General features: G+C 43.4%; 2 long non-coding RNA genes across 36 annotated transcripts in view; both read right to left on the bottom strand.

Annotated features, from left to right (window-relative positions):
• The window catches only part of LOC309871246, a 110,477-nt gene that overhangs the window by 40,071 nt on the left and 44,942 nt on the right, over positions 1 to 25,464 (bottom strand). The gene's annotated exons all lie outside the window — the stretch shown is intronic.
• LOC309871248 lies at positions 12,019 to 17,228 on the bottom strand. The gene is made up of 2 exons (XR_014315148.1): positions 16,855 to 17,228; positions 12,019 to 12,700 (listed from the first exon to the last, which is right to left on the bottom strand). It is a non-coding gene; the product is annotated as an uncharacterized lncRNA (long non-coding RNA).

The following is a 25,464-nucleotide window of genomic DNA, read 5'->3' as shown; positions in this document are numbered from 1 at the left end:
GTGTCAGTGGCTCCCAGCAGGCGCAGGGCGTCTAATGGGTGTGGCAATGTCCAGCAGAACTGATAGCTCCATGGGGTGTGACAGGGGCAAAGGGAGGTTGCCGAGTGGAGGAGGGGGAAAAAGATAGCTGGGAGTGGGAGGGTGTAGCTGTCTAACCTTATCCAACAGCTCCGGGGAGACACACACCCTGGGGACGCCCAAAATGCTCACAGGGCGAGGGTGTGGGAGGTAGGCAAGACTGGAATTCTGCACTGACAGGTAGGAGCAAGAGTCAGAGATACACGTGGATGAGCTCTAATGATGTGACAAGTGCACAGGTGTGCAGGTGTGTGCACAGGTGGGGAGCACAGAAGAGGGAGCCACAAAGTCTACATGGGAGGGGTCATGGAAGGTCTCCTGAGTCAACTGACATCGGTAATTCAGAGTGGGTGGGAAGGGTGGAGGGCATGAGGAACTGCACGTGCAAAGGCCTGGAGCTGTGCCGGAGCTAGCCAGAGGCTGGGGGAACTTAGAGTACCACAGACTCAATACAGGGGAGTGGTCAGTGAGGCCACGCAGATTGGGTTCCTTGATAAGGAATTTGAACTTTATTCTGCTGGCAATGGTGAAGCTCAGAAGAGGGCTTTTATGCAGGGAAATGAGATGAACAAATTACCAGGCAAATTTTTCACCACCACACTCCCACCACTCCTAGCTAACTCTCACCGAGTGTGTAGTCTCAGAGTGTTGCTTCCTCCAGGAAGTGTTCCCTCACCACCTTTCGGGCTCAGCTAGCCCTCAGCTCAGGCTTCTAGAGGCTCGCAAGCACTGCCCTCTCCTCCTTCCCCATCACGTTGTGTCTTGATTACCTGTGCCCTGTACTTTCTTCTGTCCCCTCATACACTGCGAGTGCTGAATGCCAAGGACTACGCCTGTTGTGCTCTATGTTCTATCCCCAGCACCCCACACAGGGCCTGGCATGATAAGTATTCAATATGTATTTATTTAATAGGAAATTTATTAGGAAATAAATTTATTTAGGAAATTTAATAGGAAATGTATTTAATAGGAAATAAAACAACAAGAAGAAGATAAGTGTGAGAAGATGATCTTGTGGTTTCCAGCCAGAGTTGCAGATTGGAAATTGGAAAGGGGAGATGAGGGGGCCCAGGGAGAAGGTTCAAGCTATAGTTTGGTTAAGGAGTGATGAGGGCCTGACCTGAGGCACTGGTGGTAGAACTGGAGAGCAGAAAAAGATTGAGAAAATCTTTAGGAGGCAGTACTGATAGGCTTGGGTGATTAGATGAGGGAAGTGAGGGGATCAGATAAGGAGAGGAGGGCTCCTGGGCTTCTGGCTTAAGCAGTGGGTAGATGACAGATTAACCGAGACTGGCTATTCTGGACGAGGAGGCAATGTGTTGGGGAAGATGATGAAATCAGTTTAGACCTGTTGACTTTGACATGCCTGCAGGGCATACAGGTGAAGAGGTCCCAAGGGCAGCTAGAATCACAGCGCTGGATCCCAGGACAGACATCTGCACTGAAAATAGAGATTTGGGAGTTGTCAGCCTACAGGTGATGGCTTAAGATCAAGGAGGGGATAAGATAGCCCAGGGAGGAAAAGAGGAGGGAAAACAACAAGGAAGATCCCCACCTCTAAGAGGTAGGCTTGGGGTGGGGAGATACGGAGGGGAAAGAAGACATAAGAAAGGAAGGAAGAGAGCAGCATCCTAAGCGAGAAGTGGCTTCAAGAACTAGTAAACACAGTCTGTGTGTGTAGAACCCTGGCTCCCCTTAACAGCTGAGAAAACTGAGGTCTAGGGATACCAAGGTGCTCCAAGCCACAAACTATTATTGCCCACGATCACACACCTTGGTGCCTCTCAAATTATGATCCCTGGAGTCCTGGGAGTCCCAAAGGCCCTTCCAGTGCGGCCCAAGAGGTAAAGACCATATTTATAATAATACTAAGACTTTTTTGCAGTACTCAGTTGACATTTGAACTGATAATACAAAAGCAAAAGTGGTGTAAAATTTCTGGGGACTTAACACAAATAACCGAAATCATATTCTTCACCCCAGGCACTTTGGTTTAACAAAAAAGCTAGCTTCACACAAGAATGCCATGATAGAACAATAATTACTGATTTTTTAACATGACTCTTGGGGTTCCTGGCTAGCCTGTGACTTGTGATCTCAGGGTTATGAGACTGAGCCCCACGTTGGGTGAAGAGATTACTTAAAAATAAAATCTTAAAAAAATAAAACAAGGGGCGCCTGGGTGGCTCAGTGGGTTAAGCCTCTGCCTTTGGCTCAGGTCATGATCTCAAAGTCCTGGGATCAAACCCCACATCAGGCTCCCTGCAGGGAGCCTGCTTCCCCCTCTCTCTCTGCCTGCCTCTCTGACTACTTACCATCTCTCTCTGTGTCAAATAAATAAATAAATCTTAAAAAAAAAAATCCATGAGTACATCTTGTTAATAGTCTGTACATAAAGCACTTCTGCTATATACCAAAGTACTAGATAAATTCATGTGATTGTTTGCATTGAGAAATGAACCACCTCCTTTTTCCATGAAACATTTTTATTATAAAAATTACTAACCCTCACCCCCTTCCAAAAAAGGAAAGAACAACTGACAAACTATGATTACTCAGACATGCGCATTTCACAGTCATTTTCTTAAAAATCAATGAAGTGAGCTTGTCACATCAAGGAAAACTGATAGTATGTTTTGCGAAAGATAAAATTCGATCTGGCAAGTGAAAATTAGAATTTCAGAAAACTTGTCTCCACACCATGAACTTCACAGCTTCCTGGTACTTAAAGACTTTGCTGATGACATCAGCAGTAATATTAAGGAATGTAATACTATGGATCGAAATGTGTCTACATTGGGAAAATCTGCAATCACCAAGCCATTATTTTCCAAATGACCAATGCATGATGTCTCAACCATGAGCTAAAGAACCATTCAAAGTATAAACAGATCAATGGATTAGAATATAACTGAGGATGAGAAATACACTGATACGGTTTCAGATCTCACACTGCAACTACCTATCAGAAAATACCATTTGTCTAGTTTTGGTGAAACATCAAAGAAGATATCCATAATTATCTGAAAAGCCTATTAAAAATACTCCTACTTTTTTCAACTACAAATCTGTATGAAGTGGGTTTGTATTCACCTACTTCAACCAAAGCAACATATGATAGACTGGCAAAGGAGATACAAGAATCTGAATGTCTTCTGTTTAGCCAGTCATTAAAGACAGTTGCAAAACTGTAAAATAATAACTCTCTGAATTTTTTCATTTTAGATAACATATTTTTATAAAAAGTATCTTACATGTAAAGGATTTATTATTGTTATTTTTACATAATTAATAAATACTTTTAAAGTCTTTCTCTAATATTCTTTTCCATATTGGTATTATGGTAAATATCTACAGCCACAGCCCACATAAATAAAGATGTTTGAAGTTCTCCATAATTTTTAAGAGTGTAAAAGGGTCCTGAGACCAAAACGTTTGGGAACCACTAATACTGAGCCCCCCTTACTGCCTCCCAGTTCTTGGAGCTCATTTTTAGCACACCCACCCCTTCCACGTACTTCTCTGTAAAATACAGAATTATAATACAAAATCAAAAATAAAACTTAGCTGAAGAAGAGATGAGACAACAGGCACAGTGAGCTAAACAGAGAATAAGACCCTTCCTTCCCTTCAAAATAATGTTCCCTTAAGAGCCACGGCCTGGTAACTAACCCTGCCAAGGAAGGCTGGGTTCCTCTGTAAACCCTTCATACTCTGCTAATTGTGGGAGAACAGACGGGGAGCAGAGGGCTCAGTGGGAGTTCAGGTCTCATCACCTTCACATTCAGTATCTGATCAGATACAACAGCCAATGAAGTAAGTAAGGCAGGTGGGGCCATTCTGTATTAGTCACTATTTACAGAGAAGGAAACAGAGGTCTGTGTCTTCCCTGATACCAATCTTAAATAAAGATGGGGGGGAGGTGGGCAGGAGCACTGGGTTACTTTCCAGGGTTCCCTCCACTGAGCACTAGCTCTAAAATGCCTCTTTTTCCCACTCAATCCTAGAGGCCCATTATTACAGATGCATTATTTTACTTGTAAGGTCTTCTCTTACTATGTTTATAAGCCATATATAGTTCTTTTTTTTAATACTCTCTTCTTTTGGGTAACTGATCTTTTTATAATAGTTTGTAAGAAAAAGTGACCCTTTGTATTGCTTTTTTCTTTTTTTAAGATTTTATTTATTTGACAGAGCAAGGGAGAGAGAGCACAAGCAGGGGGAGGGCAGGCAGAGGAAGAGGGAGAAACAGGGTCTCTGCTGAGCAGAGAGCCCAACATGGGACTCTATCACAGGACCCTGGGACCATGAACTGAGCTGAACGCAGACGCTTAACCCACTGAGCCACCCAGGTGCCCCTGTATTGCTTTTCAATTATAAAACTGGTTTTAAAATGGTTAAGAAGAGGGGTGCCTGGGTGGCTCAGTCAGTTAAGTGTCCAACTCAAGCCCTGTGTTGGCATTCTCTCTCCCTTGCCCCTCCCCCCATTTTGTACCCCCCCAAAACAAATAAATAAACCTTAAAAGAAATGATTAAAAGGGGCGCCCGGGTGGCTCAGTGGGTGAAAGCCTCTGCCTTCGGCTCAAGTCATGATCTCAGAGTCCTGGGATCGAGCCCCACATCGGGCTCTCCGCTCAGCAGGGAGCCTGCTTCCCCTACCCCCCGCCTGCCTCTCTGCCTACTTGTGCTCTCTGTCTGTCAAATAAATAAATCTTAAAAAAATATTATTAAGAAGGAAAAGTTAATGAAATAAAAGGCAAATAAACAAACAATAGATATAACATAAAAGCTGGTGCTTACAAAACAGAACTCCAACAAAACTAATGAAAAAAGCATGAAGCATTAAGTATGCAACTTTGGGAATGAAAAAGGGAAGATACAGTAGAGATATAAAAACAAGACAACGGAAATTTTATGTGAATAATTTTTAAATTTTGAGAAAAAAAAATTTTTTTTTTTAAAGATTTATTTATTTATTTATTTGACAGAGAGAAATCACAAGTAGTCGGATAGGCAGGCAGAGAGAGAGAGAGAGGGAAGCAGGCTCCCTGCTGAGCAGAGAGCCCGATGCGGGACTCGATCCCAGGACCCTGAGATCATGACCTGAGCCGAAGGCAGCGGCTTAACCCACTGAGCCACCCAGGCGCCCCTGAGAAAAAAATGTTTTAAGATTTTATTTATTTACTTTACAGACAGAGATCACAAGTAGGCAGAGAAGCAGGCAGAGAGAAAGGGGGAAGCAGGCTCCCCACTGAGCAGAGAGCCCGACTCGGGGCTTTATCCCAGGGCCCTGGGACCATGACCTGAACTGAAGGCAGAGGCTTTAACCCACTAAGCCACCCAGGTGCCCCGAGAAAAAAAAAAATTTAAGATTTTATCTTAAAATCTGAGAGAGAGAGCATGAGAGAGGGTGGGGCAGAGAGAGAGGAAGAAGCAGGCTCCAAGCTGAGCAGAGAGCTCAATGCAGGGCTCCATCCCAGGATGCCGGGATCATGACCTGAACCAAAGGCGGATGCTTAACTGACTGAGCCACCCAGGGGCCCCTTGATAAAATTTTAAATTACCAAATTACTTGCCTAGAGGAAAAGTAACAGTTATAGTAAAATTTATACAGCAGTAGTAGAAGTAATATTCTGGGGTCTCTCAAATGCAAACCCCTCAGGGAAGTAAGTGCTAGTGAACTGGTTGCCTTTTGTAACACAAGAGATGGGTCTTTGGAACGGTCTATCTGGATGGACGAGGGTGCTGAGAGACAGAGCAGGTGCTAGTACCGCCCCTTGTTTGGCAGCCCTGGTTGGCCTGAAGTCGGATCACCAGGCTAGATACCAGGCTGCCAAGACATCCCTGCTCGCTTCCACAAGATTTGGCACCTTAAATAAGAGATTTCACCTGCCCTGTCTGTCCTAGGTGAGCTCTGAGATGTCCCTGTTAATCTGGCTCTGCCCAGCCCAAAGGGTCTGCCTACAATCCCCTCTTCCCTTACCTGATTGTTCCTTCCCTCCCTTCCTCACTCCTCCTCTTACTCCCTCTCCCAACGTCCTCTCCCAGACTTCTGCTGGAAGACACAGGAGCTCCAGGAGTTCCTAGAGTCATTTCAGGTGCTATACCACCTCTCCCCACATCCAGCCCTCTTCCCATGCCCACCACCCAGTACTTCTGGCCACAGGAATTGCAACAAATAATGTGGAAGCCTGAAGCCTAACCCTCTCCTGTCTTGGTCCATGCCCCAAACTCATTTCTTTCTTTTTTTTTTTTTTATTTATTTTAAAGACTTTATTTTTTATTTGACACAGAGAGAGGAAGAGTACACAAGCAGGGGGAGCAGCAGGCAGAGGGAGAGGGAGAAGCAGGCTCCCCACCAAGCAGAAAGCAGAGAGCCTGACATGGGGCTCCATCCTGGGACCCTGGGATCATGACCCAAGCCAAACACAGACGCCCAGCCTACTGAGCCAACCAGGCGCCCCGTCCCCAAACTCATTTCTCGGTCTGATATTGGAATGGGATAAAGAAGGGGGTCCAAGGAGTGTGATGGTGTGTGTAGTAAAGGGAAGTAGTTGCCTAGCTCTGAGTCCTGGTAGTGGGAGTTAATGCAAGAGATCTATCCTTTATACCTTACACTTCTGTGGCCCAAATGAATGTCCAACACATAGAAGCACTACTGTGTCTTTGTCAACTGGATGAATAAAAGTTAAATCTGTTAAAATGTGTTACTCTGTCTATACCAGTTTGTGACTACGAGCATTCTCACAAGCAACAGACACCACAACAAGCACCACCACTACAGAGTGTGTGTGTGTGTGTGTGTGTGTGTGTGTGTGTATATGTTGGGAGTGGAAATCCATTAAATATTATAATAATGATAGAAAAGGTGATCTCCTTCAGGAGGGGGATGACCGGTGTATGTAACATTGCTGTGGTCAAACTGTAAGGTCATGGGCGGGTAGGAGTGGGAAGGAGGCCACAACAGAAAGTTGAGTTCAGACAGAAAAGGTTCCTTGTGGACCTTGCAATGATTTAGCCTCTGACTGACCCGAAGGCAGGTGCTTCTGTGGACTCCTAATCTTGCTCAAAGCCTCAGGGATGTAGAGGACAGATACTCAGAAGATGGACAACTTCTGCTAACTATCTGGGTCTGGAGAAGCCAGCCTGTCAGATAACAGAAAACTGATGCTGCAGTGACACTGACCACACCCAAGGTTGAGTCACAGGCACTTCCTAGTCCAGGTTGGCATTAGGATTTGAAAGGCCCTAAGGAAGAGTGCCCATACCCTCCACCTACCTAGTGAAATTATGCCTATAATCCCCAAATTAGAGTTCTCTTCTTTCACCGTACTTCCACTAATCGGGGCAGTGCTGGGTAAAGCTATGACCAGTGTTCCTTTGAGCTGCTGGCATTCCTCCACCCCAGATCAGACGAAGACTGAGGAAGTACAATGAGGACACAACTTTCTAATATTGCCTGTTACCAATCCTATCGCTGGTCTAGACTCCCAGGTCTCTTGCCCTAACCCTGCCAAAGCTATCTGGGTTCCATATTCAGAAACAGTAAGCTGCTTCTTCAAAGCACCCACCACTCCCCGCCCCCTAGACCTACTAAATCTGGTTGCTCAGCCTGTGCTCTACGTAGGCCCAAGGGCTAGTGGTGATTAACTCAAGACTTGCCCCTGCAGCTGCCTCTGTATCCGGAATGGAGTGAGGGACTTCGAAGGTGACACAGTAGAAGCCTGGTATATTTTGGTATGATCTATCAGGCCCTTACATGAAGTTTCCCTTCCAAAAATCTCCCCCCTACTCCAGACCCACCTGGCACCTAAAATCTCATTAGAGGGCCCTTAAAGTTACTCAGTAGGTTCCCAGAAAAAAACAGAGATCTCTTCACTTGGGGTGAGGGTGGAGGATTGGTGAGAAGTCACATTACAACGACGAACGGCAGCCTTGGAACTGCCAGATGAGGGTTCAGGGATGGCAATCCAGTGGGAAGAGATGACGGTGGGGAAGTTGGAGGGTTGGCAGTAGCTATAATAAAAGTGGATTTTCATAGCAAATAGTTTTTAATCACATCAAAATCAATCCCCTCTGCCCTTAGTCAATTCGCCTGTCAGAGGCAGGCAAACACCCCAGGCTTAGCTGAGAAATAAAGGAATTCTCCTCAGGGTCCTCTCCCTGGCGGAGGCCAAGGAAGAGTACAGCCCCTTGGGCCAAGAATGGCAGGAAAAGAGCACAGTAAATTGTGGGCTGGATTGCCCAGTCACATGATGGGATCTGGCTGCTTCTTGTCACGTAAACTCTTTTTCCCTCCTCCTCTGGTCTCTCCCTCTCCTCCTTTCCCCTCTGCTCTGTTTTGATTTGGTTAAAATAGACGCAAACTCTGGTCTTTTCTATTTTTAATACCTAGCCATTACATAATCCACAACGTAATTGCTGACTTGAAAAACTATTGGCAAGAGTAGAAAATCCCCAGAGTTTTAAACAGGAAAAGGATTATTACAGCACAAAAGCCTTTGGCAGTTTTACTGACTGGTAAACCGTCTGTAATCGTCACTTGCCAGTGGAAGTCACATGGGCCCTGGGAAACACTCCCCACCTCAGGGAAAGCAGGCTGGGGGAAGGGAGGAACCATAGACTAAGCTAGAAGGAGGCTGCTTTTTGTGTTGGGCAGGGGTTTGGTTGTGATGCCCCTGGAGATTCCACTGGGCCCAGACACCAGGCCCACAGGAGTGAGCTTCAGGTCACCTGCCCTCCCCAGGCCACTTAACTGCTTTTGTTCCTTGCTGGAGAGTGAAGTCTCCAGCATCCACATCCCTCTTCAATTTCCTGGACCTTCATACATCCTCCAACACACTCCTGAGCAAGCCTAAGTGAGAGTAGACTATCCCAGTTAAATATATGATTTTATTAAGACACAGGAGCAAGGAAGACTGCTTGTTAATCACGGAGACCTGACCTACTCCTCTGCGTTCTATTTATTTCCAACCACCATACTATTCGATTCCTCAATAAAATGAGCCAATAAAAATATAACTAGAGATTATAAATATAAGTACTAGAGATTCGGTAAAGGGTTGGAAGGGGAGATTTTGCCACCCCCAAACATGTCTCTTTGGCATAAGGATTTTTTCTGAGCTAAAAGCAGTCAAAACACAGCAAATTTAGGAAAAGCTCTTTACCTCCCCCGCCTCAACTGCCTAAACTGACATTGGAAGGGTGCCTATACCAGGACACTATTACCAGAAATACTTTTTTACCTCAGCAACTTATCTGCACAAAAGGGTAACCTTTGTTTTCCAAACATCTCCTCTTGTAAATAGCCTTCCTTCCCTTTGTATCCCCAGACCTCAAGCCCTTTCCTTAGCTCAGGATGTTATATAAAACTTCAATTACTTGACTGCCCTTTGGGCCTTATGTTTTTATGGAGCTCCCATATATACAAAATCTGGTTTTCTCCTGCAATCTGTTTTATATCAATTTAGTTATTAGACCATTCTAGGAAGTAAGAAGGGAACATTTTCCCACCTCTCCAGGTTTCACAACCAAATCAAAAGTATCCCATTAAGACAAAATTGTCTCTATGTGTGTTGGGGATATCACTAGTGTAGGAGATACAGAGGGGACAGAGATAGCTTTCCCTGATTTTGCCAATTCTGCCACAGTCCCAACCCCAATAATCGAGGATAGCCAGTCCAATTTAGGCACCTACAGGTGACAATTCCTTCAAAAAATGTTTGCTGAGGGGCACCTGGGTGGTTCAGTCTGTTAAGGTCAGACTGAGCCCCGGGTAGGACTCTGCACCCAGCAGGAAGTCTGTTGGAGATTCTTTCCCCCTCCCTCTCCCTTCCCCTCTGCTCCTCACCCCCTCACCCCCACCCAATACACACACACACACACACACACACACACACACACACACACACACACACATACTCTCTCTCTCTCTCTCTCTCTCTCAAAAAAAAAAAAATCTTAAAAAAAAAAATGTTTGCTGAATGCCACACATTTAACTACCTGCTATGGACAAAACAGTGAGCAAAAATCACTGCCCTCATAGAACTACCAGTTCAGTGAGAGAGGTGGACAGTAACCAAAATATTATATAAACATATCATTACAAACCATGATAAAGGCTTACGGAGGATAAAGTGTAGGGCACTAGGGCATTTAGATCAGGGGGACCTGATAGGGCTTGGAGGTTTCTGGAATATTACCCTAGGGAGTTCAGGATCCTTTTAATTCAGCACGTGACCTTCCTTGCCTTCCCCCTCAATCCCTCCCTCCTTGCTTCCTATGTACTGAGGATAATGCTAAATTCTTTATACGTATGGTCTCATTTGATTCATATAACAAGCTTACAAGTCAGCACTTTAAGACAAAAGAGTCTGATGAGAAAAGCCAAACCACACTTTGTAATGAGAACTATATACAATTCATAACATGAATTAAGACTCTACTGGCTGTAGGTGACAAATATCCAAGCACACTTTCAAAAATAAAAAAAAAAAGCCTGGACTCATGTAAATGGCTGGTTAGATCCAGGTGCTCTGGGGTGCCTGGCTGGCTCAGTGCTTGGGCGTCTGCCTTGGGCCCAGGTCATGATCCCAGGGTTCTGGGATTGAGGCCTGCATCGGGTTCCCGGCTCAGAGGGAAGCCTGCTTCCCCCTCTCTCACTCCCCCTGCTTATGTTCCCTCTCTTGCTGTCTCTCTCTGTCAAAAAATAAATAAAATCTTTAAAAAAGAAGAAAGAAAGAGAGAGAGAAAAGATCCAGGTGGTCCAAAGATGCCACTTAGGCTCCATCTCCACCTCACAACTCAACTTTCACCTGTGTTGACTTCAGCACTCCCCTTGGGATGGCAAGAGGATCACCAGCAGCCTCAGAACTATGCACATTCTACAGGATTGGCAACTCAGTTGGAAAAAAAAATGAGAAGTCACTTCTTAATAGTTCTGACAAAAGTCCAGAGTCCTAATTGGCCTGGATTTGAGACCATACCAACATCAACTGGTGTTCTTTTTTTTTTAAAGGTTTTTTTTTTTTTTTTTAAAGATTTTATTTATTTTTCAGAGGGAGAGCGAGCACAGGTAGACAGAGTGGAAGGCAGAGTCAGAGGGAGAAGCAGACTCCCCGTGGAGCAAGGAGCCCGATGTGGGACTCGATCCCAGGACCTGAGCCGAAGGCAGCTGCTTAACCAACTGAGCCACCCAGGTGTCCCTCAACTGGTGTTCTGATTGGCAGTCATGTGAAATCCATCTAGCCAAGGGATTGACCGGACTACACCAGAATCCAATCTGAGGGACACCTGGGTGGCTCAGTTGGTTAAACGGTGTAGATCCTCCCATCCGATGACCCTCCCACAATTTCTGCAAACGCCCACCAGCTAATGCTCTTAATAGCCTCTTTTGGCTCTGACTCCAGCTCCTGCTGGATTTTTAATCACTCACTGAGGCCAATCTCTTCCTTCTGATCTGAGCTGTCCCAGAGGTGGGACTCAGCTCCTTTCTTTCCATGCTTTACCAAAAAGAAAAAAATACACATACACAAACTGACTCGAAACACTATGTCTTCATCAGACTTTCCTAAGTTATGAAGAGACAGAGGGGTTTTATAATGTTACCATGCTTCGTGGTTCCTTTTCCCTCCCCAGACTCTGCTCATATTTGGAAAAGGTCTCCCCTTTGCTCAGGAAACTAAATTCCCCTTATATTATTCAGAGCAACTTAGCTCCATCCCCCTTTCTCTGACATCCAGTGACCCATACCTGGAATCAGCCCCACTGAGAACTATCACTCCAGGCTCCACACCTGACCAGCACTGAGGAACAAAAGGAAGTTTTGAAATTCACTCTCTCACCACCACCATTCTATACTGGTGAAGAGAATGGAATGATTTTCCCCCTAGAAATATGAATTAGGCCACCCCTCTTTCGAACACAACTGGCTAGAGTCGATTTTGGTTTTTTAAATAGGTATTTATTCTATTGCTCTTTGTAAACTCTCCAGTTCACAGAAAAGCCTATGTTACAAGTCTGAAACAATCCTCACACACCCATACTGGGGTCTACTGACACTGGTATTATAATTAAAGAAAGTGGTGCTTATGTCCCATAACTGTTTCCTGTCTTTGAAAGACAAAGAGATTTTTGGTCTTGAGCCAGCCTCTGATGGAATTCTGTTGTTTTCAGGCTTGAGATCTAGAGCCTCAAATTCCAATGAGATAGGCAAAACTAAGCTATCTGCTTCAAAGTCCGCTTTCACCTAGGTTGATGGGGGGCCTGAGATCAAGACTAAAACTGGCTGAGAGGCTTCTCCAAAGAAGAGGCAAGGACAAATGCTAGAAGCAGGTTTCCTCCCAAGATTCAGGCTGGCTCTAGGTCTTGCCTCCCTGGGCCGGTCATGTAATTTTCCTTTTTCTTGCAAGGGCAGGAGCAACAAAGCCCTCCAACCAGAGGAGGTCTCAGCTCCTTCAAATACGTCACAGGCAGGAAGCAGAGAAGCTCTAGAAGACTGTGAATACCAAAATGTAGCAAATCCTAAGAAAATATAATTCTGAGCTTTGAATTCCTTTGTTCACACCAAGTGTAACTGCAGACACCATGGCCCAGTAGCCTCCTTCAGGAATTTTTTTAGTTTCTGGAAAGAGAAAGGTAGTGAGAAGTCTTGAAATTCTCAGAGGCTAAGATCAATATTTACATAAGGGGAAGACAAGAGTTGACATTTCATTCATTAATGTAATTAGAAGAATATAATCTTAATATCCTTTTTAAAATTTTATTTATTTATTTATTTATTTGTCAGAGAGAGAGAGAGAACACACAAGCAGGCAGAGTGGCAGGCAGAGGCAGAGAAGCAGGCTCCCTACCGAGCAATGAGCCGACACGAAACTCGGTCCCAGGACCCTGGGATCATGACCTGAGCTGAAGGCAGAGGCTTAATTAACCCACTGAGCCACCCAGGCATCCCTAGTCTTAAATGTTTTTTAACCTACAGAAATCCTTTACAAAATTCAAAACAGAATAAATACATTCCAAATCAAATAGCAATGTTTTTTAAAAATAAATGGGAACATTCTATTCATATTTCTCTGTACTTGCTCCTTTCACTGATACAGAAAGTTAACTTCAAAGTTTTCACAGCTGGGGTGCCTGAATGGCTCAGTTGGTAAAGTGTCTAACTTTTGATTTCAGCTCAGGTCATGATCTCAGGGTTGTGAGATTCAGCCCTGTGCTGGGCATGTAGCCTGCTTGAGATTCTCTCTCTCTGCCTCCCTCACCCCACTCATGGATATGTGCACTCTCTCTAAAGAAAAAAAAGTTTTTGCAGCCACATAGTATTTCACAGTACCCTATTCATGGATATTTACCAAAGAGTGAACATTCCTATCCAGAGAAGTCTGTGCTCATTTCTTAAATGAAATTCTAGTTTTACCTGGAATGGATGCAGTGAATAAGCATTTTCTAAGATGAAATTACAGTTTGCCCTGTTGTGTCTCACCTATTGTATTCTTACCCATTTTCTATTGGGTCTGTCGTTTTCTTATTGATTTATAGAAACCCTTTATAGATTATAGATATTAACCCATCGCTTATTACATATATTGCAAAAATTTTCTCCCCATCTGTTGGCTGTCTTCTAACTTTTTTTTTAAGATTTTATTCATTTATTTGTCAGAGAGAGAGAGCAACCACGCACACAAGCAGGCAGAGGCGGAGAGAGAAGCAGGATCCCTGCCGAGCAAGGAGCCTGATGCGAGACTCAATCCCAGGACCCTGGAATCATGACCTAAGCTGAAGGCAGCAGCTTAACCAGCTGAGCCACCCAGGCGTCCCTAGGCTCATTTTCTAAGCTACTCACATCTGGCCAGAGTGGTGGTATAAATGAATCAAGTAAAGAAGGAGCAAAAAGAATTGTAAAGACTTAGTTTGTTTCCACCTGTTTGGAAGCTCTTTCTTAAACTGTTGGAATCATGTACTAACAATGTCAAAAGAATTCTGAACCATTAAAAACCCAAAAACATCTTTATAAGCAGTAATCTGAGTATCTCCAGACGCTTTCAAACCATGTGAACTTTAGGGCATTATTTGCTGTCACTATGGAAAGAAAAAATAAATTCCAGACCCCACAGGAATAGAAAGCCTCAAGAGTCTATGGACTTGTAGAATTTTAAGCAAGAAACCTTCACAGTTTCCCTTCAGCCTCTCACAGATTAGCACTGACTCAAGCTGATCCTGAACAGTTCAAAAAACCCTCATGGCCAAATGGGATTTTCCCTGCAAAGAGTACTTAGTCCTTACTCCTGCAAACTCCACCTAAAGGCCCAGTACTTTGTAGAGGTTGTTCCACTTGGCCAGAATCTCTCTCCTCCCTGCAGTCCACAGCACTGAGGTACACAGTGCAAAAAAAAGTAGGCCTAAAAGGTGCTTCTGGCTTCCCTCCCCCTAGCTGGAACCTGGCACTCCCTGAGGAACTTGGTTCTAAGCAATGAAGATGCTGCCATAAAATCATTCTTCAGTACCCAGTAGTACCAAGAAGAAAAACAGATGGTCTGTCTCAATGTGTCTTCAAAGCCATTATTCCTACCACCTTACAAAAAAAATCCTTCCTTTGCCTACATCTATACCAAACAACTACACTCCTCCTCCCTACTGTTGACTACTGACTTCTTGGTCATCAAGACCTTTGGATCCTTGATCACAGTGTGCTTTATACTCCACGTCAGACCTTTTGCCTGGTCATGACCTCTTATATCCTTCCATATTTCCACCTCACCTTGTCTTTCTCTTCTACAGATTCATTCTTCAACTTCACTGACACTTCCAGCCCCTTGACATCCCACCGCCATCACTCTGCTGCCTATCAGCCCTCCTCTGGAGTCACTCTTTTCTCTAACCACCTTAACAATTACCACTCTGCTACCAATATTCTAGACTCCTCTTACTCCAAGTCTTCCACTTGGATCACAAAACACAGCCCCTATTTGAATACAAATGTCCTCTGCTTTAACCCTCAGTTGCTAGACACTGCCAAAGTAACCATTAAGTCATAAGGGCGCTCTTCCTCTAGCATGTCATCCTCTCCAACATTACTCTTATCTTCTACCTCTTAACTAGCTCTTTCCCCCACAGCACAAGGACATGCTCCAGTCTCAAAAAAATAAATAACCCTCCTTAGGCTCTGTGTTGCCCCTTCACTAACTGTCCTTACTTCATAAATAAGCTTCTTGTAAGAGTGACCTCTCTGTTCACAGCCTGGCCTCCATTCACTAGCTGCAGAGGTACTGTCTCGTAAAAGAGTGAACTGCTCTTATTTGCCAAAGATCTGTTCTTTGGAAAAATTGTTTTAGAGATTAGCAAAGAAGCTTAGTGAAAGGAAATACATTATGTTGCTATTTATTCAGTTTTAATAATATGAATGAAAATAAATTTTAATAATATAAATGAGAATAGATTTATCTTTGTATCAATACTACCTCTGACCAGAGTATAAGCAAGATTATTTAAAGTGTTCTTTAAGGGAGTGGCTCAGTGGGTTAAGCCTCTGCCTTTGGCTCAAGTCATAATCTCAGGGTCCTGGGATCGAGCTCCGCATTGCATCGGGCTCTCTGCTCAGCCGGAGCCTGCTTCTCCCTCTCTCTCTCTGCCTGCCTCTCTGCCTACTTGTGATCTGTCAAATAAATAAATAAAATCTTTTTAAAAAAATAAATTAAATAAAGTGTTCTTTAAAACAAAGAAATCTGTTTTCCCAAAACGATCCTGATTCTCTAGATCCCAAAACTAGAAACAATCTGAGTTCCCAGAGCATTGGTCTGTATCTGTCATAGCCTACCATTTTATCTTGAGTTATCAGGGAACTCTCTGCAGTTAATCCGTATTTGATAAATGAACCAAATTTACAAGTACCTATTATAGACCGGATAATTCTAATCTAATCTATCTAATCCACTAATTAAATCAGGCCATCTAAAGAACCTCTACTGACATTTTGCTAACTTAGTATAAGGCCTTTCTCACACACTGAATTTTAATAAAGTTACATTCAGTCACTTATATCCTATAAGTTTTCACTTACTTAAATGTACCTTGCAAAGTTTCACACTGAGGTATTACCATGTCGTTTGGGGTGCAATCCAAAAGGACTAAGGTAAAAGTCAGTGAGGCAGAATTACCCAACCCAAGGGCTGTGAGCATTTGAGGAGAAGGAATGCATTCTTCCTCTCCCTCACCTAAAAATACCCCAAGAGGGGCGCCTTGGTGGCTCAGTGGGTTAAGCCTCTGCCTTTGGCTCAGGTCATGATCTCAAGGTCCTGGGATGGAGCCCCGAATCAGGCTCTCTGCTGAGCAGAGAGCCTGCTTTCCCCCCTCTCTGCTTGTCTCTCTGCCTACTTGTGTTCTCTCTCTGTCAAATAAATAAATAAAATCTTTAAAGAAAAAAAACAAACAAACCAAGAAATGCTCCTCCCGGGGGAACTGAGACCTCCTCTCACACAATGTCTGTTCCCCTCTGCTTCAATTCCTCTCAGATAATGTGAATGTCAGCTCCTTAGTAAAGGCACAGCTTTGCCCTTGTTGAACCTCCCAAAGTTTGCTCATATCTAAAACAAGGAAGTTCGCCTAGAAAATCTAAAAAAGTGTTTTTTGAGGTGTTTTTTTTTTTTTTTTAAGGTAGGCTCCACACCCAGCATGGATCCTAAGATCAAGACCTGAGCTGAAATCAAGAGGGGGATGCTTAACCGAGTCACCCAGGTGCCCCTCAAAGGTTTTTTGATGTAAGTAACTGCCGCTACTTACAGTGTGAGAATCAAATTTTATTTTGAAAAGCAGGTCAAAGGAACCCAGTGGTAAGTCCTTTCGTGATACTGAAGAATCTTCATATTCCAACCATCCCCAACATAGCTGTTAGATCACCTACATGAGACCAATAACTCTCCTTAGGCAGGACACAGAGATTGCTATCAGGAGCTTCCGCCAAAGCACTGACATTCTTGCTTCCCACAGTCCCTCTGAAGAAGCCAGTCCTTAAATCCTTACTGAGGCCGAATTATGGGTGTAGAGGACCATGGAAAGGGTAAAAAGGTGGCCAGGAAAACATGCCAGGAAACACAGGGCAGGGCCAGGTAGGTGACAGGCTCCAGTCCCTCTGGAGCCAGAGTCTGAACCTCCCAGTTTGCTTTACCCTCACAGAGGGTGTAATTTCCAGCAAGGCTAAAAATCACCAATGGCACACAGCCAGAGGGCAGGGCCAGGCTGGGTAAAGCAAAAACCAGTGATGAGCCAGAAAGGCTCCTGATTTAGAAGCTAAGCAATTCAGAAGAAGGGTGGTAGAGAGCCTCCCACAGAAGACTTACAAAGTAGCTGCCCTCTTTGGGTAAGATCCAGGTTGCCAACAGGAAATCTCTTACCTTCATGGGCCTCCTCACTTGTTCCAAAGGCTTTCTCAGCAGCCTGATCTTTTTAGAAGGAGAAACCATGTGACTGGGACTCAAGTGACACCAGCTTACTGATTTTGGAAACATCCCTCCTCTGTGGAGTCACCAGCTCACAGAGCAAAAACTTCAATGGTACTTGTTTCCTCTCTCCCTAACACAAAATCCAAGAGATAAGACTAGTCTCAAAACCACCCAAGTCAAACTATAGTACAAAGATTGTTCCATAAAGCTCAACATGCCTCAGAGATAAAGATTCCTTCACTCTTTTCCTTACTCGCCCATTCCTTCCTCACATGCTCCAAGCACTGGGCAGCAAGAATGCCTTGCAGAATTCTTAGCAGACACCATTCTAGCAACTGCCCAAGAACCTCTCTAAAGTGGACCCTGTTGGTTCAGAATTTCTGACAGGAGGGACGCCTGGGTGGCTCAGTTGGTTGGGCAGCTGCCTTCAGCTCAGGTCATGATCCCAGGGTCCTGGGATCGAGTCCCACATCGGGCTCCTGCTTCTCCCTCTGCCTCTGCCTGCCATTCTGTCTGCCTGTGTTCGCTCTCCCCCCCCCCTCTCTCTCTGATAAATAAATAAAATCTTTAAAAAAAAAAAAAAAAAAGAATTTCTGACAGGAGATAACTGCTTGTGTTTATGCTATCAGAACCGGCTAGCTAACATATTTAATTGCATAAATATGATTGTCAGTCGGAAAATTGAAGTAACTTGAGACTTCTGATTTTCTACTGATTAAAGCAGGTCCTCTTAGGATCTCAACTAGTTAGTGCATACATGCATAAGTGAATTAACATGTGATTCCAAAACTAAACAAACTTAATGAATCCACAAAAAAACATTTTTTTCCATGTAATTAAATCAGACAAGCTCTTCCGTCATGGGTCTAAGTTGATATACTTCTACTGTATTGCTTTCAAAAAATGAAGCCAGAATTCAATAAACTCTGCTGTAACCAAACTGGCCAAGCTTACTTCCAAAACACCTCAAACTATTTATGAACAGATTAGGACTTTTTTCCCCCTTAAATCAAAAGAACATCCCACATTCTCTGGTTTAGAGAAATGTCAGGACCTACAAGGGCCAGAGGACAGGACAGTGACTGTGAATAGCATGGTATCTTCCCTGGCCCTCTTTTTCCTTCCACCTCTTCACTGTGGGTATCCCTAGCTCCAGGATGCCGTTTTTGCTCTAGTCTTTCACTCCTTGGAAGATTCACCTCGAAGAAATGCAAAGTGGAGAAATGAGAAATGGAATTTGAGGCCTCAATACCTGAGTCTGAGTCCTAATTCTACTCTCTGACTGAGATTCAATGTCCATATAAAAGAAGAAAAAAAATAATGCATAGCATACTGGACCGTGTTAGCCATGTCACTATACAATGGCCTTCGTAAATTGCAGAGTGACCTTTAAATAATGTTTCGGCTGTTGTTTTACTATGGTGATTACTGCCCACTCCTACCTCCCTTCAAGCTCTACTCTCAGATACCAGTGGACACCACTGCCATGTACTCCTCTCCACCATCTGTCAAGCCTACCCAACAAAAAAGGGAGAACTAAGATAAGACCACTCCTCCCCTAAACATCTCAGGGTGTCAAATCTAGAGTCCCAACTCTTACTTACTGCTTCTACTTTAGAAGTACCTTTTCCTCTAAATGGGAATTCCCAGGCTATAGAATACTTTCTTTTGGATGTAACTCTGACCCTTCAAATTCAACTCCAAGAAGCAAATATGTCTCCCCTTTCTAGAAGAGTGGTTCTGGGGCACCTGGGTGGCTCAGTGGGTTAAGCCTCTGCTTTCGGCTCAGGTCAGGATCTCAGGGTCCTGGGATTGAGCTCTGCATCAGGCTCTCTGCTCGTGCAGAGCCTGCTTTCCCCTTTCTCTCTCTGCCTGCTGCTCTGCCTACTTGTGATCTCTCTCTGTCAAATAAATAAACAAAATCTTTTGAAATATAAATTAAAAACATTAAAAAGTGGTTCTCCTTTCCAGTTACCCCTTTGTCATGACAAGTAATTTTCCAACTTCACAGGATAGAAACATACCTTGGCATAATATAACTGTGGTTTTGGCCCACCTACCACCCTCAAGTCAGAATCTATTTCCCACTTTTTTTTTTTTAAGATTTTCTTTTTTGGGGGACACCTGGGTGGCTCAGTCAGTTAAGCAGCTGTCTTCGGCTCAGGTCATAATCACAGCATCCTGGGATCAAGTCCCACATCGGGCTCCTTGCTCAAGAGGGGACCCTGCTTCTCCCTCTGCCTCCTACTCCCTGTTTGTGCTTTCTCTCTCTCTCTCTCTTGTTCTCTCTCTGGCAGATGAATAAAATCTTAAAAAAAAAAAAAAGGTTTTTTTTCTTTTTAATATTGTTTTTAAAATTCATATATTTGACAAGGAAGGAAGGAAGAGAACCTTCAAGCAGACTTCCCGCTGAGAACAGAACCTGACAGAGCACTCAATCCCATGATCTATGAGATCATGACCTGAGCTGAAAACAAGAGTTGGACACTCAACCGACTAGGCCACCCAGATACCCCTACTGTATGATTTTTTAAAAATATATACATATAGTCATGGCTGTATTTATTTCATCTGAAACAGGTTCATATGCTATATATTTTTTCATGCACCTATTATAGCCAAATTTATGTGTAAATAATTATAGATTTACTTCATTTATCATTGTACGGATTTACCAGTTTATCTGGCCAATTCCCTACTGATGGCCATTTTGATGGCTTTACAAATTCTGTAGTGACATTTATCCTCATAAATATATCTCTGTACATTGTCCTCGGGATAAATACCTAGAAGTCAGATTGCTGATCTGAGGATGTGTGTACTTCAGGGGCACTTGGATGGCTCAGTCAGTTAAGCATCTGACTTCGGCTCAGGTCCTGATCTCAAGGGTCCTGGGATTGAGCCCTTCGTCAGGCTCCCCGCTCAGTGGGGATTGAGCCCTGTGTCACAATCCCTGCTCAGTGGGGAGTCTGCTTGTCTCTGCTTCTCCCCCAACTCATACTTTCAAATAAATAAATAAAATCTTTTTTAAAAATTTTGATACATATTGCCAAACAGAACTTCAGACAGACTATATTAATTTAAATTCCCAGAGTATGAGTTCCCCTTTCTTCAAACTCTCATGAGCAATAAATACTATTAGTTTAAATATCTGTCAATCTAACAGTTGAAAAATGATGTCTCGGGCACCTGGATGGCTCAGTCATAGGGCATCTGCCTTCCGCTCAGGTCATGATCCCAAGGTCCTGGGATCGAGCCCCACATTGGGCTCCCTGCACAGCCAGAAGCCTGCCTCTCCCTTTTCTACTACCCCTCTGCTTGTGTTCCCTCTCTCACTGTGTCTCCATCAAATAAATAAATAAAATCTAAAAAAAAAAAAAAAAGAAAAGAAAAGAAAAATAATGTGTCATTTCTTTTTTTTCTTTTAAAACCTTTTATTCAATAACGTATACTTTTAAAATTGTAGTATGTAACTGCCCCTCATGCCATAGATTTCCCCCATGCTCTCACTGTAGAGTCTGTGGTTGGCTAGTTAATGTGGTCTGCTGGTAAAACAGGTGGCTACAGACTGAGTCAAGGGGGCTCAGGGGAGCAACAATAACTAACAACCATTTTGAACCCTTCACATTTCCTATGCTTTCTGGGTCAGGAGGGGAGGTCTCATTTCTATTTGTGTCTTCTAGATTATAAGGGAAACACCATTTTTCTATGGTTTTTTTTATTAAAAGATTTTATTTATTTATTTGACAGACAGAGATCACAAGTAGGCAGAGAGGCAGGCAGAGAGAGGGGAGGAAGCCGGCTCCCTACTGTGCAGAGAACCCGATGCAGGGCTCCGTCCCAGGACACTGAGATCATGACCTGAGCCGAAGGCAGAGGCCCAACCCACTGAGCCACCCAGGTGCCCCATCTCTATGGGTTTTATAAGTCATTAGTATTTGTTCTTCTATGACTTTTTGTTTTTGTTTTATTAATTTATAAGAGCTTTGTGCATGCTGAGATATGCTGAAAACTTTTTTTTTTTTTGAAGATTTTATTTATTTGAGAGAAAGGGTACAAGAAAAGAACAGTGTGGAGGGGCAGAGGGAGAGGGGAACGCAAACTCCCTACTCAGCAGGGAGCCCAGGACCCCAGGATCATGGCCTGAGCTGAAGGCAGCTGCTTAATCGACAGGCCCCCAAAACTGTTCTTAACAACAGTTTGTCATCTACTTTTTGTTTATGGTGTTTGTTTTTTGTTTTTGTTCTTTTTGGCTAATACACTGTACTTTTTCCTTTATAGTTCCTGCCCTGGGTGTCATACTAAAATAAATATTTTCACGGTGCCTGGGCGGCTCAATCGGTTGGGCATCTTCTTTTGGCTCAGGTCATGGGTGGCTCAGTTCGTTAAACATCTACCTTTGACTCAGGTCATGATCCCAGAGTCCTGCACTGGGCTCCCTGCTCAGCTGGGAGTTTGCTTCTCCCTCTCCCTATGGCCCTTCTCCCTACCTGTACAATCGCTCACTCTCTCTCTCCCCATATAAATAAAATTCTTAAAAAATCAAAATTAAAAAATAAAAATAAAACAAGAAATGCCTTTTTTAAAAATATTTATTTATTTATTTTAGAGAGAGAGAGAGAATGGACAGAGAGAGAGGGAGAGAGAATTTCAAGCAGACTCCACATTGAGCCTGTAGCCTGACACTGCACTCAACCTCACAACTCTGAGCTCATGATCCTGAGATCATGACCTGAGCTAAAACCAAGAATCAGATATTTAACCAACTGCACTACCCAGGAACCCCAAACAAGAAATGCTTTCAAAGGAGAGAAATAATGTAAAAGAACACATCAGAGCTTCTACAAATACTTTGTGTGGCTGAAGAAGTGGATGAACTTTTAATTCAGCAAACCCATTCCAGTAGGCTTTGGATGTACAGAGGGAAGTTTGGAAGAGAGAGTAAAATTCAACTGCTTTGCATAATAGAATAAGAAGTATCTAGAATGCTTAGTGGCAATAGAGTTAGGAAGGCTTACACAGAGAAGAGATTATAAGAGACCAAAGCCATACACATAGGTGATAGGAATAATGATGAATCCCTAATGCAGAGGCAGACAATAATATATATACATATTTAAGGGACAGGAACAGCCAGTATTAGAATTTAAGTTGCTTGCTTTGTGGTAATGTAAAACAATCTCCATTACCCTAAATCTTTAATATAAAGTCTGCTACACACAAAGGCTGTAGCTGGGAGATATTTGAGTTCTACATCTGGGTGAATGTGGATAGAAAGAGGAACAGCATGCTTGAGTTGGTAAGACCATCTATAATCTGAACTAATTTAGTAGAAGCAAGAGCTCAAAATTAGAATGACCATAAATACATGAGCTCCCAGGAATTTGAAGAATCTGGGTGAAGGAATGAGACTCTCTACAAGCCGTAGAATGACACTTTGAGCCAAATTTTTAAGGGAAAAGATGGTTCCAACTACCTAATGGGTGATATTAGGATACTCAATCCTCAAAAGCTTTCAAAAAGGACCAAACTACATGAGGTTCAGTGGTGATTTAGAGAAGAAGCCAGTGGGGGAGATGCCAATTACTCTGTTTGCACAAAAGATAAGGTGAGGATTATACCTCAAACCTTCCCATTCCACATGCTCTCACAGAGGTGTTCTGGTCCCTACCCTACTTAGCATGGTCTACTCTCATCTCTTCCATGAAGCTTTCTCCCCAGGTTTCAGCTGTCAGATGATTCCTTTCCAAAACTTCCATTTTACCAAGAATCTGAACCTTAGTGTTACCTTTAATTGTTCTTTTTTTTCCCTATTCGTTAACTTACCTATAGAATTCAACTATAGATGCCTTGTAGACAAGAACCCCAACAAGAGAGAGAGGCAGAGTGTGTGCACATGCACAAGCGAGGGAGGGTGGGAGGAAGGAACATTCTAAAAATCTTACATTACACTCAGAGCCTACTTAATTCCTGGTAGGGAAATGGAAGACAGTGATGCAGAAGCAAGTTTACTAATGACCCTGGATGGCAATGCTCCTGAGAACAAAAGAGGAGGAACGGGAATAGGAAGGAATAGAAGAATGAAGGGAAGAGGATGGCATAATGAAAAATACAATTTGGCTTGAGACCTGAGGGCCACCCACGTTATGATGGTAATAGTGTTTGGTAACAGTGTTTGGCCATCCTGAGTCTGGAACACAGAAGAGAGATTTAGGTTGGAGAGGGAGATTTAAGAGTTCCTGACATATCAGTGATGGCTAAAACCATAAGCACAGGTGATATCACCCAGGGACAGTATATATACAGATGAGGAGAGAAGGAGACTAAGAATAGAATCTTAAGAAATGTCTTCATAAGAAGCCTGTTGGGTAAAACAAGCCTTCCACAGTTATACAAAGTTATAGTTACCACATCTACATAGTTATGTGCCAACTAATACTTATAACAGATGGACCAAATAACTGACTCTACTGAAGACCTCCAAATGCCCATTTCAAGCCCTCTTTCAGTCTTCCTGTAAGTGAGCTTACTCCCTGATCTTCAGTTAAAACTTGAGCGTTTCAGAGGAAGTGGCAAGAATGGAAAAGGGCCCTGGACCAAGGCCTCTGGGTTGGGACCTGTGGGTAGAGGATGCTAATAACTGGATGAACATCATACCTAAAGGCAGGATCAAAGCTAAGCTTTGCATATAGTTTATTTCATGATTAGCTCATACAACTGAGTTAAGATTGGCCAATAAAGAGCTCATTCATGACAGTAAAAACACATACATACATCAAGGTCTCAAAGGGATGTAAAATTTCTTAATAAGGAGTCTTAGAGATTTCTGTCTGCTTCAAGTGGTCTTTTCCTGGCTGTACTGGTTGAGAATGGCATATGGAGGAAGCAACTAGTTTCCTCTTTGGGGACCAGCTCTGCCAGCTGCAGCTCCTGGCTCTTGGTCACCCATCCGGCCAGATTTAAATGATCTCCACCTGCAAGACTGCCAGCCTACAGGGCATGGGTTTATCTCCACTGAAGGGTTGAAAAAAAATAATAGTCTGGACTACCCACGAGCTATAAAGGAGGGATTTCATAGGCAGAACAGAAATTTACAATGCCATAATCATTCCACAAGAATGAGCTCCATCCCACTTGGCACTGATTCTGTAGGCGAAGTTGAAATCCAGAACTAGCTGTAAGATCTGAGACTGATGCTGAGACAAATACTCCCAAAGTGAGATGGAGTGGGGCTCAGGAGTGCTAGAGAAATCCTGGAAGAGGTCAAACCTGGGCAAAGCAGCTTCAGAGAAGCTTCCTTCTTTGGATCCAGAAGCTGATGATGGCATCACCTCATTACTTCCTGTTTTACTTGGTGGAAAGAGGAAGAAGATTTGAATGTGGGAGAAAGAATGTAGAATCCCTACATCTTCCCCACCTTAGAGCTATACTCCAGATCAGAGCTGTCCTTACGCAGACAACACAGAGTTTAGCAGTCGACCACATGAAGTGATTCCTCCAGAAAGACTGGTAAACACCAGGTGCTCAGTAGGCATTTGCTGAATGAAGGGCACCAAGAGAGACTTCCTACCGCAAACAGTGTTTTTTCACAGACTGTCCCATTACCTCCACCTGGAATTCCTCCATTTGATGTCTATTCCTTTAGGATAAAGCCTCATACTATCCCAAACTGTGCTCCACCAGACACCATATTCTGTGAGAGTTTAATATCCCTTCAAAAAAAAAAATGGTTCTTAGTTAAATGACTTTGGAAGATATTATATTCTCTATCTCCCTTCTGAAACTTTATAAATGCATTTTAAAAGCTGTTTTGGAGGCAGAGGCAGTTGGAGGACTAACATGAAATTCAGAACAGAGCCCAACTAAGCTAAGAAGCTTGTTCTGAAAGTACAGCTGAGCAGACTAGCATGACATCCAATTAGCCCAAAAATAAAGAGTAGCAGGCAGAGTT

The sequence above is a fragment of the Mustela nivalis genome (assembly GCF_964662115.1).
Source record: "Mustela nivalis genome assembly, chromosome: 8".
In the NCBI taxonomy this organism is placed as follows: Eukaryota; Metazoa; Chordata; class Mammalia; order Carnivora; family Mustelidae; genus Mustela; species Mustela nivalis.
Note: the sequence above shows the minus strand (reverse complement) of the source record. Positions and strands in the feature narration are given on the sequence as shown.